Source organism: Episyrphus balteatus, chromosome 1 (genome assembly GCF_945859705.1).
Source record: "Episyrphus balteatus chromosome 1, idEpiBalt1.1, whole genome shotgun sequence".
In the NCBI taxonomy this organism is placed as follows: domain Eukaryota; kingdom Metazoa; phylum Arthropoda; class Insecta; order Diptera; family Syrphidae; genus Episyrphus; species Episyrphus balteatus.
In genome coordinates, this window is record NC_079134.1 from 162488617 (window position 1) to 162505848 (window position 17232).

Sequence of the window (17232 nt, forward strand, 5' to 3'; positions counted from 1 at the left end):
TATATTTACGAAAAAACTCAAATTGATATTGTTTTGTTTATTTTTTATAATATTTTCATTTTCATTTGGACTCGATGAAAAATGGCAACAATTTGTATAATTTGATTGAATATAAGTAAGTAAATTATTGTTATCAAAAACAATCTTTTTTTATTTAAATAAGTCAGGCTGACCAATATGCAAAATTCTTTTTCATGAATTCAGTAGGTTTGAACATTCTTGATTTTATGGAAAATCTGTAACCATTAACCATTATTTTATTAACTCTGAACACCCTAATGCACCTCAGTATATTATTTTGAAAGAATTCAATATGCCAAATTGTAGGCAATTTTTATTTAATATAACTAATAAGAATTTATACGGAAATTAAACCTGTCAAAAAGCATTGATATTTGATTAAAAAAAAAACACACTTGCCAATTTTACGCTTTCAAAAACCAATTTCTACCCTTTTCGATTAATATTTAGGTAATCCAAAACGAAAGGAAGGTAGAAATTTGATTCATATGGTACAAATAAAAAGGAAATTAATCGACGATTGATACGGGGAAACAGCATAACATTGGCGGTAGATTTTGTGTTAGAGAATTTTAAAAATCAATTTCGTAAACAAAATTTATGAAAGAACACTTGAAAATGACTAAATCTTCAAAATATATTATATGTAGGTATTTCGAAATATCAACTTCCTCCAAAAATTGTACAAAGAAATCCATAAAAGCGAAATAACGTTCAAAACCCCAAATAGCTGACGTTTTGTTAGGAGGAAATGAAAAAAAAATGTAGGAAGACTTTTCTTGCAAGAAATTTTTTAGGTTAGTGTTCATTTTAATGACTGTAGGGAAATTCATAATAAAAAATACACTATAAAACATCAAAGTTAGAGTTAATCACCGATTCTCCAAGCTATTAATTTTTTAAATCGATTGAAAAATCGTTATGTCTCTAATGAATTAGTTAAAAGGTACAAAATTTGATGGTTTGTTTTCTTTTTTTTCGTAAGCTAAATCTTTTTTTTTTTTCTATCGGTTAAAGATTCTTCGTTTCATTTTCTTTTAAATAAATGTTGTGCAAGATTTTTCTCTTTTCCAATTAATAGTTCTTTTCAACGAAATAGTTAGATAAAAAGGGATATGATAGAAATGTTTCGTGATAAATATCACAACGAAAAAACAATCCATTCCCCAGGCTTAGCTAGTATATTTGTCTTAAAAAAATTTGTATTTCTGTTTCAATTTTTCTTTCTAGACTGACGCACTCAAAAACAACATTTCAGTTGTAGTGTGATCAACTACATCATTTTGTCCTATAACGAACTGAAACCAAGGTTAAAGCAGTCTTTTTCACGAATTTCGGACCATTTCTAAGAAAGTTTTCCTATTACGTAATATCAGCAAAATTAGCCTATTAATTAATTAACAATAACTTCATACATAACATAAGAAAAGGAAAGATGTGTCCGGACCATATAAAACATTTAAAAAAAAAAATATTTTGAAAATCTTGAATTTTGGAAAAAGTAAATTTTAATAAACTGTAGTGACATTTTTACCATAAAACACTATTAAATAATAAAATTTAGTTAGTTTCCAATTGTCTGAGTCAAATATTTTCAAAATCCATCCAAAAATGGGCATGTCGCTAACGGATAAAAAAACCATAGAAGAGTCAAAAGATTTAATTTTTATTTTTTTTGTTTTCTGCGTACAACAATTTTACTTAAATCCTCATTAGATTTTTTTTTTTAGCAAAAAAAAGGATGATTCTTAAGAATTTTTAAAGATGTAGAATCTACAATATATCAGAAATGTGATTTTGAATAGTTACCGCTATTTAAAACCAGCTACTTTAAATTCTGTCCAAAAAAAAGGAGGAAAGGAGGAAACCAGACAACTAAAACTAAATGTACGTTGCTGCAATAGTAATTTTTTTTAAACACTTCGAAAGAAGAAGAAATTCTAAAATTCTAACTTGTTCAGTTAATTACCTCAAAACTTCTTCCTTAAAATAAAAATTCTAACAAAAAATTTCTTTGTGTGATTTCTATTTAACAAAACGAAAAGATACCCTTTGGCTCTTTTTTTCCAAACTGAATAATTTATTTCCACAAAAAAACCTCATGTTCATGTTCTCCTAGAAAAAAAAAATTAACTACTTCCAACAAATTCTCCTTTAAGACATTCTCAGTAGGTCTCTCTCGGTACAAATTAATATGACTTTCAAAAGAAATAGAAGGGTAATAATAGCTTCAAATCTTGTTTAACAACATTTTTCCCAAAAAAAAAACTTCCTTGTACTCTAACCACCGAAATGTATGTTTATAATTTCTATTTATCTAGTTAAAACAAGTTTATCAAGTTGTATCAATATCAATTCATGTTTTTTCACATCAAATTAGCTAAAATTGTCCGTTATTTATTTGTATGTATTTAGGTCAATCCAAACGAATTTGAAAAAATAACCGAATCAACTGAAAAAAATGTAAAAAATGATAACCAGAAATTAGAAGAAAAAACTTTAACTTCCACATGGATGTTCATTTTTTCCCATTGCCCTAAGTCCCCCGAGTTCAAATCCACACAAGTTTTGAATTTCCGTTCTGTAGTAATGAGAGGAGGCACTTTTTAATTGACGTAATTTGAATAAAATATGCTTCATACAATTTTTTCTTTTTTCTAAAATCTATCTTTTTCCAGGAAATATATCAAAAATGATATCTGAACAAATACACTATCTAGGTACATAAGATGATAAGGAAAAAAATATATGACTAGGTAAATGAATATACACTAATAAACAAAAAAAAGTAGTAAAAAACTTACCCCAAACCAAGATAAAGAGTGAAGGTTTTCCTTTCATTTCATTTATTTATTCTATGGTGGTTATGTACTGATAACGATAGATAGGGCTAAGGGGGTAGGTACCCCCTTAGCCCCCTTTATTTCTAAAAACACACTAACACATTGTTATATTGAAATATTTAAAAAAAAATATGATTTATTCAATAAATCACTGTAGAAGATACTTTTGTATCTGACAGATACATTTTTGTATCTTTTTTTGCCAGAAAAAATCATAAAGTAATAAGTTTCGCATTTCAATTGAATTCGATTGGGGCCAATTAAAAAACGTCAAACACAATGAACGTTCCACAATAAGCACAAAATAATAATAATAAATACAGTACGAAACCGATTTTATAAGATGGAAATGGACGCAAAAACGGTTTGAATGGTTGGCTTTTTTGAACTTTGCTCGAAACACGCGGACGTTATTCACAAAACGTTTGTCTGTGGTATTTCTCAATTTTTTTAATAGATCGTTAAAATATCACTTTCACAAGCATATCTAGATACAAAGATACTTTTCTATCTTTTTTTCTTTGAAAGTAATAGATACCCTTTGGTACCACCAACAACGACGAGTACTCAACTCAACTCAACAACTGATCCGATCCGACTGAGCATATATTTTGTGTCGTTAACTGTAAAGTACAAGTACGTACGTACACATATCTGAAAAACGCGCGCGCGATATTCTTTAGAAAAGATTCAAGAATTCAAGTAAAACACACAAAACTGAGAAGTAATCGCGCGGCGCTGCTGACTGAAGCAGGCAGGCAGCAGGGTATGAGGTCTGAGTGCGATATGGCAGCATTTGAATTGAATTCAATTGAATTGAATGAAAGTATTTTTTCGGTTTTGGTTTTGGGATTGTAGAGATGATTTTGAGTAAGTATGTGTGTGTGGAGGAATATAATATATCTAGTATAAAGATGTTAGCAAAAAAAAAAAAAGAGGGAGAAATAATAAAAGCGAGACAGAGGGGTAGTTTGATTCAGAAAATACACAAAAAAAAACGTGGCACCTAATCACCCAGCACACATTGAAGAGAGAAAAAATTTATTCGAAAAACGCAACGCACTCCTCCCGTCATCCTACCGACCCGACCCGGACCGTTCGTTGTTCCGTCGTCTAGTACCGTATATTGCTTGCTGTCCCGCATATCCGTTCTATATCCGCAGATGGCTATTGTGTCGTGTGTTCTATTGGCAATCTTACGCTTAACGAATTTTTTTTTTCTTCATCGTCTCTCTCGGAAAGTGGTTTCATGCTGAGATCCTTTTGTGTGAAGAAACTACAATATTTTTCAAGATTGATTTTGTGTTGAAAAATAAAAAAAAAAACCCAAAAACCCACATATAAGATTTTTTGTTGGTCGTTGAAGAAGAAAGAAAAAAAACTGAGATTACCAAAAAAAAAAAAGAGAGGGATGATGACCGACGGCGACCAACTTTTTTTAAAATTTGAGATAAAATTGTTTTTGCACAAAAACATATCGCAAACATGTGTTTGCCGTATGTTTTTGGTTTGTGTTTGAGTGTAAAAGGTACCATTTTACACTATATGGTATTAAATGGATTTCTATTTCGTTTTTTTTTTTTTTTTTTATTACCACCATGAATTTTAAATCCCAGATGATGATAAATATTTTTTTTTTGTAGATTTGAATGAAAATTAGTTTTTTTTTGTTCGGATTGGTGTCTGACCGAGACCGAGTGAGAAATATTTATGCCACGTTGCAGAAATGTGTTAAATTCCACTCAAGATAAACAAAAAAAAACCATTTGAAAATCAAATAGTTTTGTTGGATTATTTGCATACCTAGATGAGATTTTGAAAATTTTAATATGAAAGGAAGATATGTTTTGATAATAATTTATTTATGTTGAAAAGGGATAAGTAAATAAACAGAAGGTCAATTTATAATAGAATAAGATCATGTAAATTTGATCAATATTTAGACTCGAACCCAAAGAGCGATAAATTTATTAGAATCTATCTAATTTTTGAAGGATGGTTGAAACTTTTTAAAATTCGGAAATTTCATTTTATTCATGGTTCCCACAAAGAAGAGTTTTAAGCATATGAGTGACATTATGGTGACGAATGTGTTTATCATATCAAATAAAATATCATTTGTCTTCTATCTGGAGAGCCACACATTTTTTAATTCAGTTCAAAAATGACTAAGATACTTATGGTCAAATAAGCTTCATTTTTTTTTGAAAATACCGAAAAACTTGATTTTTAATGTTTTGGAAAAAGTCAACCTTCGTATATTCATATGACGTTTGATGCCAAATACACTATTAAACAATTAAATATAGTGTCCATCCAATGATTTTAGTCAAGAATTCAAAAAATCCATGACAAAATTCTAGGTCGCTTACTAATTACAAAAAAAAAAAAAAAAAAAAAAAAAAATAATAAAATATTTTTTTTTTTTTCATTATTTTTTCGAATTTTGTAATAGTTGAAACAGTGTCATCAATGATTTAAGAATCTATAAAAGACATTGTAACATAGAAGCTTTGTTGAAAGTTTTGAAAAATCTTGAATTTTTATTCATTATTTCAAGATAGATAGATTTGTCGAATGATATTCAAATCTCATATACGTATTTCAGAGCATAATTGTCTTCTCAACCTGTAAAACCATTACAATCAAATTTCATAGTTAATCGGTTGATAACTCGGAAAAAATCAAAAATTCTTTCTAGAAGTCTTGAAAAACTTGAATAGTACCTACTTGGTGCAAAATGCTCAAAATTTTATTAAAATGGATTAAGATATCCCTGATTTCAAAAATCATTGGAATTTTCACCAGAAAAGACTCTTTCAATGTTTAAGATCAATATTATTTGGCAATCGGAATGATATGTATCTTTTGCCTCTAATGTTAAAGTTGATAATTTCTAAATTAGAAGGAGGATAAGATTACAGTATCAGTGAATTAAAAACCATTTTCTTAAAACCCGAAAATCTTGAGTTTCTAATAATGTTTCCAACTTAATACGTTTTGACAATATTAATACCTTAATACACTATTCAACGTTAAATAATAACTTATTCTGAGCATGTCAAGTCAATCATTATCTAATTTCATAGAAGAATGAAAACTAAGATAATATATTTTTAAAAAAATTCTAAAATGTTGAGTTTTCATTTATTTCTTCAGAAACGGTAGATAGTTTAGTTGATTTCACAGAGGTTCAAAAATTGTTTTGCTTTAAAATATGTCTTATGTTTAATTTTACAAGTCATGTGTATCCAATGTATAACTTCAGATTAATAATTTAAAATCTCGAAAAATCCGAGATTCTTCACTTTTTATTCATTCCTCCGAAAGTCTCAATTTTAATGAATTAAATTGCTATTTTAAAAAATGTACTCAATGTTATTCTTAGAACCTTAAGTTACAATCCTTTCAATGAACACACTGGCAAATATTATGAATGAATAACTACGATCTCTGTGAGATTTTTAAAAAAATGCTTATCTTTGAAAAAATTAAAATTTTGACTTCAGATTTATGTTTTGGAAACAGTTGATTTTAGTACATTAAACTGAAAAATTAAGTTAAATACACTATTAGGCATTAAATAAGAGCTTGTCCATAGTTCATAAAGTCAAAAATTATCGATTTAAGTTGAAAAATAGGTAGGTCGCTAACAGTTTTAAGAAAACTAAAAAAAGTCAAAAAAAAAAATTCGAGTATTGATTTATTAAAGGAAAATGTATTCCTTTGAAATTTATTTGACTTGTAACAGATTTTTTTTCCTCTTGACTAAATGTTAAATTTTGTAGAAAAAAAATTGAAAACTTGGAAAATACGAAATACAATTTTTGACAAGTTCGTTGACAAAGCATAAATGTCCACAATCTTTAACATATTATTTCAAAATAATATCCTCCAAAGTTTATCTCACTTCCACTAGTTTTTTCATATGACTCATCAAAAAAATCAACACTTAACTCAAATCACAAACAAATTCCTTCAGTTTATCATCCTTATCAGCTGCTTATATTTGCATTTTCCAAAAAAAAAAAAAAATTAGATTTGAATACCGTTCACAGGCCACTCTCTGGCATTATACCTACTTTAGTCAACTTAACATGGAATATATCTTTTCAATTTACTTATTCAACCCCAAGTCCGGTCAAAGTAACACACAATCCAACACACTACACAACAACACAAAAAAAAAGGTCAAATAACCTAAACAACAATGTTCCCATCATTATCCCTATGGGTTTTTAGATTATCTCGCCTCGATATGATTCCTGATGATCTAGAGAGCCTTTGTATTCCTCTTGTCGTCCAAATTCCTAATTATATGACCATTGTTAGACCGATTTAAATTTCTAAAGAGGTGTGTATTGAGTTGAAAAAATAAAAAAATGGAGAAAGAAAATGTTAAATAACCAAAAAAAAAAAGAGGAAATCGGAACAAAAATATATGCAAAACGTTTTAAATGGTCACACATACAGAAAAAAAAAATGGAGGGTGAACTTAAATGTAAAATAATAAAAAGCAAAACAGAAAACCGAGAACAATCTAAGAGCTAGACCCCATGAATATTGGATGAGTTTGCATTTTAAGTATTTCGAAAACGACCAGAAACACAGAACGAACTGAAAAAAAAAATCAAAAATTCAAAAATTTGAATTACAAAATTTTTCTAGAGAGAACGCATGTGAATACGTGTTGGCGTTAATGTGTTTTTCTCTTTTCTTTCTATTTGATTTGAAGGTTTTTTTTTTTTTTTTTTTTTTTTTTTTTTGTTTTTCGGTTTTGCAATGGAATAAAGGACAGAGGAGGACACAACCATCACGATGATGATGATTGTGTGTTCGTTCAGGTCGTTCAGAGTCGGGTTTTGTTAGAGTCCTTATCGGCGATAGACATTTAAGGTCACGTGTGTGAGTTATGATTATTGTCATGGCTATATGGCTAGCGATTTGAAGCTGAACTGAACACAGCACTTCACCGAGAAGGGGTGGAATGAATTTTTCCAAATGGTTTATCCCTCTTGATTTTTATATATATATTTTTTTTTTCAAAAACTGATTTTAAAATGTATATGTAAGTGTAGATAGAAGAACATACATTTTGTCTATCTATCTACTTTTTTTTTTTTTTTTTTGTTTTATTAATTTGTATTTGGTTTGGAAATTGGAAAAAGAGCGAGATCAATATTTCGAATGTTCAATAAAGCCTGTGTTTAGATATTTTTTTTTTTTTTTCAAAACATAGAGATATCTGAAGTGATATGTAAATTGTTGAGAGATATATCGGTAGTACCCGAGGGAGTATTGTGTTCGTGTTTACTTTAGATAGCTTGTGTAGTAATTGAAAAAAATTGTCAACAACGGGATTTTGTGTTTGGTTTTAGAAATAACATGCGGGCGTAATAATCAAATCAGATTTTGTATTATTATAGATTTGGGCTGCGGAAAAAGGGAGATTTAGTTTGAATAGAAATACATAGTTGTTTTTGATTTATTTAAAACTAAGCCTCTTATGGTAAGTCACTTTTTAGTATTTCAGTAGGTTACCCAAATAAGAGAAAAGAAAGAAGTAGCTTATAAAATGTATGATACTTATGATTTATGAACTTAAACTACAAAAATAAATTTTTAATTATTTTTGACTAAAGACAAAAAAACACATTTTTTAGAGATTTTACCTGGTGCAGATTTTCCTAAATATCATAAAATCTATGAGTTTTCTGGCAAACTTGTTAACAACATTTTTGTTCATTATTGTTTACTTCATAAGAATAAATTTATAAAACACTATGTTTATAACACATTTATCGAAGAAAATCGGCCCCCCAAAGTCAAAAATTATCATGGGTAAGAAAAAAATAATTCCATTTAAAAATGAATATCTGAGCAATTAAAAAAGATTTTGACATTTTTTAAAATCACGTACAAAGGATAGCATTTCTTCTAAAAAATAATGACATTAATCAAGTTTTTATCATAAGTACTAACGGAGTTATTAACATTAACATGAGTAAATGCATATTAAAGTAAGCGTTTTCTTAAATCATCGCTAAAAGGTATCAACTTCGCAGATGGAGAGTTACTGTATAAATTTAAACTAGCTTTGATTAATGGATCTGTGTATGTATAACTTTGGATATGTAACACTCTATGAGTTTACTACTAAGTGTTTGAAGTGGGGCGCTGATTATGGAGAACGACTATATTTCATCAACTTGAATAAAGTCGAAATTCCCAAATTCTTTTCATAAAGTGCTTTTGCTTCTGCTAGTCCAAACAAATATACACTTTCGTGATTGGAAAACGGCGAACATTTGTCCCATATCTAAGTTATCTAACAGTTAAAAAATAGAAATCTGATAGAAAGGAAGTTTTTTAATTTTCAATTTTCTCAAAAACTAGAAAGCATAGAAGCATATAATTTTCAGAATTTGATTATAAATTAATTGAGGCAGTTTATTTCATTGATTTATTTCGTATTTAAATTCACATTCTTGGTAAAAATAGTATTTAAAGTGTTTTTTTTTCAAATTTTTTCCCAAATTTTGACTTTGAAGTTGATTATTTCGAGAACAATTAGTTGCAATAATTTGATTTAAAAATTTGAATCAAGTGTACAATTCTGGCTTTTGAAAAAGGTATCGTTCATAACTGTAAGTGTTGCCGTTGTTTTTAAATAATTTTTTTTTGTATTTAACGTTATTATTAGAAAATTGCACCTCCCGCCTAAACGGGGGGAGATGGACCCCCCTCCCATAGTAAAAAATTATTGTATTAAACTCCTCTACAAAATACTGTTTTCAATTCTTGTCGCCTAAGTCATCGTACTCTCCCCAAGATTTTTATTCCAAATTGTCCCGATTAGAAATACAAAAATATGAATAACTTTTGAAAAGGACCAGCTAGGATTTCAATTCCAACGGATTTTGGACGTATAATCATCAACAAATACAAGCCAACTTGCAGTTTTTGTCGACATTTTTGTGATACCTATCGATGCTTCCTGCCCACCGTGCCATCTAAGTCCCATCATATTTTGTTCTATAAGTCCACTTTTTATTTAAGTAAAAAACGTACTTGTATAGGAATTGTTCTATGTCCAATTTTGGGTTTTTAGTTTTAAAAAATATTTTAAAATAGTATGCACCTACTTATGAGGTAATCTTGTGTATTTTATTCAAACGAGCAGAAAATTGTCGTATTAAACCACTTTGAAATTAAAAATCGTGCCCTGTAAAATTTGCTTTTTGTGACTTAGAACAATAATTTTGCTTTAGGGCGACGATATGTATTTATTTAGGTAATGAGATAGTGAAATTTTGAGTTTTCAATTTGTGATGAAAGAAATTCTTTAGACAAATTAATAAATGGTTGAAAATTGGTTTCTAATAATCATCTAATCGAAATAGATCTAAATTTTTTTTAAACCTACTTTTGGCAAATAAAATAAGACATTTTGATGTCTCTGGGACTGAATTGAGTCTTTTTTAATCATGAAATAAATCTCAACAATGCTGAAGTATGAAAAGTTTGAGGAAGTAAGAACTTGGCCTTTATTTATCATGTACACATATTCTGGTGATTTTATAATTTTTTAAGTAAATGTTATTACAAGTCCCTATCTCAAACAAAAAAAGCTCCTGTCAAGGTAAATTCCGTATTAAAATGGTTAAACTTTTAAAAAACATTTTGCTTTCAGTTTTTCTTTTGTGGTGATAGTATGTAGTTGAAAAAAAAAAAAGAAATTCATGAAATCCTTTCTCCCTTTTCAACCTGATGTTGTCCTGATTTACATAAAACAAAAAAACAAAAAAAAAAATACAAAATACAAATAAAATGTAAATGTCAATTTCACTGTCTAGTCAAAAGCAATCCATTGATGGGCTTAACAAAAGATTATTACAAAACAACAAGAAGAAAATATTTCTATATAAAAAAGATATAGGGGCATAAAATATAAAAAAAAAACACCACTGACTTACATTTGAGTCTAATGTTTTATCCTCCATTGCCCGGATGCGAATACGAATCCCAACTCAGTACCATTATAGGTACAAGTACAGTAGTCCTGGTTTAGTATGCAAAAAAAACGAGTCCTTACACCCTGATGGTGGTGCGGTGTCCTATCGCAGCACATCTTGAACCAGTTGAAAGTACCTTTAAATAAAAAAAAAAAAAATACATATATAAGTAAAATGAATACAAAATCAATTACGAAATCCTTGAAAAGGATTTCTCGTTGTTATCGTTGTTGTTGTATTTGTTGTGCTATTCATAGAAAGTGGTGGATTTAAAAAAAAAAATTGGTTATGGCTTAAGTGCGCGGTTGTGCGAAATGTGTAAATGATTCGCAATTTCCGCAAAAAAAGGGGACTAAATATAAAAAAGGCTGAACACGGTGTTTTTGTGTGTGATCCTTTAATCTGCTCTTACCGATTTAATGTTGAGTACAGTTGTGTGTACACCTTTATCCTCTATATACACAGCCAAAAACCGGACTCTTAAATCTCGAATCAACCATAAAATTATGGAGTAATTAATTTTCGTTCTACTTATCCTTTATATCCTGTGCAAATTACACTCCCATCGGTATTGTTTTATCGTGGTTTTTAGTAGGTACTTTTTTTTGTGTGTAAAACAAAAGGAAGTAGACTTCTATTCTTTGTTTGGGTTTTATTTTTTTATTTGGATGTGACGACAAAAAATATTCAAGGATAATGGAAAGGATGAAGTAATTGGTGCAGAACATTTTATGTAAAAAAAAAATGGAAAAGGCAACAGGCAAAAGAGGTTGCGATTGCATTTGTACATATATGGGAGCGAAGCGGCATCGTATAAGGATTTATGAGAATGGATTGCGAAATGCATTTTTTTTTTTCGTTTTTTTGAAATCATCTGTCATATGAAAGGAAGTGAATTGAGAAACCATGAGGAAGCAATTTTATTTTATATAGTATTTTTTTTATATTCATTCTTCTTTTATTTCAAAGGACATTCCTTTTGTTTTATTTGCAGTTTTTGAAGGACTTTAAAAACAAAAAAAAAAAAAAAAAAACTTTTCATTTCATTATTATTTGTTTGTAACACATGTCTGGCCTTTTGTGTCTGTGACATTGGGTCTAAATGACATTTGGCAGGCATATGATAGAAAATAAAAAAAAGAATTCAATGATAGATGGGAATAATATTTGGGAAGTAGATATTTTATGCCAACAGATGGCGCACGGATGGTAATACTGGAAATTTTATTGAACTTTTGTTTTAGTTTCTTTTCACGAGTTTTTATTAGAATTTTGTTCTTTGAATCTTTACCTATGTGGAACTTAGGAGTTTGTTGCAATTCACTTTTGAGTGTTATCGATTAAATAAAACAAAATCAGAAAGATTGAACCTGAAAGCCAACATTCTTTTTAAATGGCGCCCAACGTAGGCCAAATATATTTTAGAAGTGTATTTTAAATAAATAACCTCATGAGGCTTCTTATTACGGTTATATTTAGTAATGTTTGATATTGTTTTCCAAAAAAAAAAATCCACAGTATCTTTGTTTTCTTGTTTAAATGGCGCCCAACGTGAGAAAAGAAAAATGGAACTATACTTTAAACTAAAATAAATTTTTAAAACGGATAAAACTAAGGTCTGCCAATAATAATTATATCTATTATGTTTATTGCTAATTAAAAATTTCATGTCTATGAATAAATTTATTCTTTAAATGGCGCCCAACACAAGTCTTATTTGAAAAATTATATTAAATTATTAAACCTTAAAGTAGTTTATGAAACAATTTTTTATTTGAATCGTTTTCTTATTCATCAACTATTTCTGTTTTATTATAAAAATGGCACCCAATGTGAGTCGAAAAGTTACTTTGCATTTAAAATTGTATAATATAGGCAGCGTATTTTCTAGAAGATGCGAATTCAAAGCTTCCTTATAAAGAGCAAGTTTTTGATTTGCTGCGAAAATGGTTTTAAGTTTATTTAAATGGCGCCCAACGTGAGTAAGAAAAAACTTTAACTATTTCTTGCTTAAAAAAACCTTCTCAAAATGAATAACACTAACATTTTCCAGTAAGAATTATCTATTTAGATTACTTCTCATTACAAGTGTTAAATGTACGAATTATTTCATTACTTAAATGGCGCCCAACACAAGTCTAAACATACAAAAATAGATTTAATTTTAGTAGTTTTAAGCATTTTATTAAATTCTCATCAATCAATTTTTTATTTTACTTCTCATCAGTTTTTTTTTATAAAAATGGCGCCCAACGTGATCTCAAAAGGAGATCTTTATTAAAGTTTAAATTTGTAAAATACATCTCATGCACATTCTATAAGGCTGAAACTCAAAGTATATCTTATATAAGGCTTGAAAATTCCTTCTTCCAGTTCTTTTAAGACTCCTCCATTTAAAGTAATTCAAGTATTTTTGCTTAATCTCTGGATTACTCATGCATTTGAACAATCATCATACACGTTCTACATATCTCCAGTACATTATATATTTCAAAACATCTGCCCCAGACATCCATATACAGAAAAAGTCCAACCACTGCTCTCATTTTTGCTGAGAAAAAACGCAAAAAAATGCGGGACACTGAATTTGAAAAAAGAAACCCAGAACAAAAAAGCTTTTTTTTTTGTATTTTTGCAAAAACAAAAAATTCCAAAGAAATTAGAATGTTATATGCCAGCAGAGCAGCAGAGTAAAGAATTCTACTGCCACACCCACTTCTGTTAACCCTAAAAAAAATTTTTCTTCCTCAATTTTTTTTTTCGTGTGATAACAATTTGTGTTTGTATTTCATCTCGTTTAGCCGTAATCGTGATGAATTTTAATTGTGACGCAGGTTTTTCTTTAACTCTTCTAGGTTTTTTTTTTTCTAACTTCTTCTTCTTCTTGCATTTCGTCGTCGTTGTTCGTTGAATTCTGGTAAAAGTCCACATTTATGTCCTGGTTCTTTTTTTTTTTGGTTGGTTTAGTTCGTTTCGTTGCGGGGCTATTGTTACGGGAATGAAGTTGAATTTCCTCTAAAAAGGATAATAATAAAAATGCAAGAAGAAAAAAAAATAAAAGGATTTCTTTTTTGTATGAAAAGAAGTCTCATTGTTCAAGAGAGTAGTACCTAGTTGCTTCACATCAACAGCAGATACATCAGCAGCAAACCAGCAGCAGCAGTAGCAGTGGCAGAGTTGTATAGTAGCCAAGAAAATGAAGACAAGCCTGCTATAACACTCCTATAACACTCCCCCAACCTCTCTCACACTTTAAACACATCTTAGACTAGGCTCCTGAATGATGATGATGATCGTGTTCATGATGATGATGATGGTTAGCTTGCTAAAAGGCCTGGTTATAGGTTATATCCTTGCTCTCTGCTGTATTTATTTCATTTTAAAATTTTCGTGCCACAAAAAGATTTATTCAGATTTTTGTTTTTTGTTCGTTGTGTGTGTTTTTGTTTGTTGTATATTCTTCGTTATTATTATTATGCTGCTTCGTTGGAGGAGAACACACAAAAGACGCAACAGCATCAACAGCAGAAATATTTACGAGTGTATTTCGTTGGTTTAATTTTTTTTTCTTCAACTTTATTTTTTGTTTTTTTTTTTTTTTTTTGTCTGGATGTGTGTAAAAGTGTGGGTGTGCGAGTAATGAAAAGAGCTCCATAAAGTATTTTTTGGTGGCAGTGGCAGCCAACCAAACCAACAACGTACAGGACCATAACTCGCCTTTCTTACACTCCTCGTCGTAGTTCGTAGGTATATTCAAGATGAATGAGAGATGATGATGGCTTTTGATGGATTCCAGCAGGACGCAACGAGGAGTAGCAAGAATTGAGTGCAAGAACAGGATATTGGTACAATGAGCGGGCACAATGAAATTGGGACACATCACATTCACAATTGAGAGATGCGAGGAGCATAGGATGACGTTGGTTGGAGAGATGGATAAAAGCATGCGATAAAGCCAAGAGACTTTCTATATATCCTCCTCGTCTCTTACGTACTTGTAAAAATATATAAAAAAAAAAACGTTTGAAACAACTTTTTGAAAGGATCCAAAATGAGGGAATGTAATATGAAATAATATTTTTATTAAATTACGAAAGTGTTTGGATGACAAATGTTTCTGGTGTTCTCGTTGGTTTAGTGGTGGTGTGTGCCATGGTGCTTGCCAGGAATTTTGAAAAGGATATATAAGAAGAAATGTAGGTATAACAATGGATGATGTAAGCCAATGAATGTTTATTATGAAATTGACTTATGTATATTTTATATGTGTGTTTTGTCAAGACTATACAAAAGTAACGGTCAGTATCCTTTATTTTTTTGAAGGATTTCTTGTGTCAATATTTGATATGAGATTAAATTTTTGTTCACATGAAAACTTAACTAACACATGAGAATTATTAATAAGTTTTTGATAAAAGTTAAGGCTATTGTAACGATTATTTTAAACAAATATAATGTATGAAAATAGAAGGCTTTGAGTTAGTATCTTCTAAACTGCACATGAGCTGTATTTTACAAATTTAAATTAAGTTAAAGTTCTTCTTTTGAAATTCTTCAATTACGTTGGGCGCCATTTTCAGGGTAAAAAAAGGAGTAATTGATGAAAAATGAAACAGCAAACGATTGAAATAACATAAGAATTTCATAAAATGCCGAAAGCTATTATAATCAAATATAATTTTTATATGATGACTTTTGTTGGGCGCCATTTAAGAAATAGAATACATTTATATTTGTAAAAAAAAAAATAATCTTAAAATATATAATTAGTACTGAATGACCTTAGTATCGATAGTTTTCAAAAGTTGTTTTAGTAAAAAGTAGTTTCATGTTTTTTTATCCACGTTGAGCTCCATTTAAATAAACTTCAATAAGTTTTCGGAGGGAAACACAAACAAGCTTTTACTAGAAGGCTTTAAATTTGCTTTTTTCTAGATCGTTTGTCAACTGTTTAATACAATTCTTAACTAAGTTTTTAAAATGTTGAAATAACGTTGGGCGCCACTTTTATAATAAAACAGAAATAGTTCATGGTTTACAAGGGTTTTTTGTTGCCGAAACAAAAATATACTTTTCTGAAGGTTTTCGGTGTGCTGAACTCGAATCCGAAGTCAGAAACAACTAATCAGCTCCCGTTTTTTGAGATATTACCGTTAGAAAATGCAAAAAAAAAACGTTCTTTTCAGTTCTTTGGACCTTATTCTTTTATATAAGGAAAATTGTTTGAGCATATTTAGTAACGGTTTTCCATCTTTCGATACCTATTTAAATCTTTGCAATATCTTTTGTATTGCCCGAGATATCTTAAAATGAAGTAAATGGGTTTGGCTTCATATATCATAAAGGAGATAATGACGTTATACAATTTATAAAAATACCAAACAACTGAGGATATCTCGGGCAGTAAAATAGATATCGGAAAGATTTAAACAGATTTAAAAAGGTGGAAAATAGTTCTTATAAAAACCGTTACTAAATATGATCAAACAATTTTCCTTATAATAAAGAATAAGGTCCGAAGTACTGCATTTTCTTACGGTAATATGTCAAAAACGGGAGCTGATTAATTTGTTTTGACTTCGGATTCGAGTTCAGCACACCGAAAACCTTCAGAAAAGTATATTTTTTGTTCGGCAACAAAAAAACAAGTTTAATTTTGTTAACCAGTGTTATTCAACAGAAAATGATTATAATAACAAAACAGTTTCATAAATTATTGAAGCTGTTATATTTAAATATAATTTTTAATATGTAGACTTGGGATGGGCGCCATTTAAAGAACAGAATTATTTTTACATTTGAAATTTTTAATAAGAAATAATTTAAATAATACTAAAAGACCTAATAATCATTAGTTTATAATAGTTTTGAGTAAAAAGTAGTAGTTCCAAACCTCTTTTCACTCACGTTGGGCGCCATTTAAACAAAAATATACTGTAGATTTTATTGCAATACAATTTCAAAAATTACTGAAAATGAAACTCTAATAAAAAGCCTCATCAGATGCTTTAAGTTATTTTTTTTTTAATATATGTACATCCAAATTATATTTGACACACGTTGGGCGCCATTTCATAGATTATAATACAAAATTATGTTTTCTAAGAATTATTTCACCAAACTGGTTTCAATACATAACTACTTTCAACTGCCTGTTATACGAGTAAGCTTAAATAAAATATCTACGTTTCAATATCAAGTCCAAAAAAATACCTATGTAGAGTTCAAATATCAACAAATAAAATGGTTCAAACAAACGCATTATATTCGAATTAATATTTTATTTACAAAAATAAATAATAAAAAAAAATCCATATTCTACCCATGACTCAACCACATCTCTCATATACTTT

The 17232-nt window shown here is 29.1% G+C and overlaps 1 long non-coding RNA gene across 1 annotated transcript in view; it reads right to left on the reverse strand.

The window, feature by feature from the left end:
* Nucleotides 1-17232, reverse strand: part of LOC129914072 (uncharacterized) — a 123521-nt gene that overhangs the window by 26061 nt on the left and 80228 nt on the right. The window contains exon 4 of the long non-coding RNA XR_008772171.1: nucleotides 10841-11015. This is a non-coding gene — a long non-coding RNA (uncharacterized LOC129914072). The remainder of the gene's footprint in view (nucleotides 1-10840; nucleotides 11016-17232) is intronic.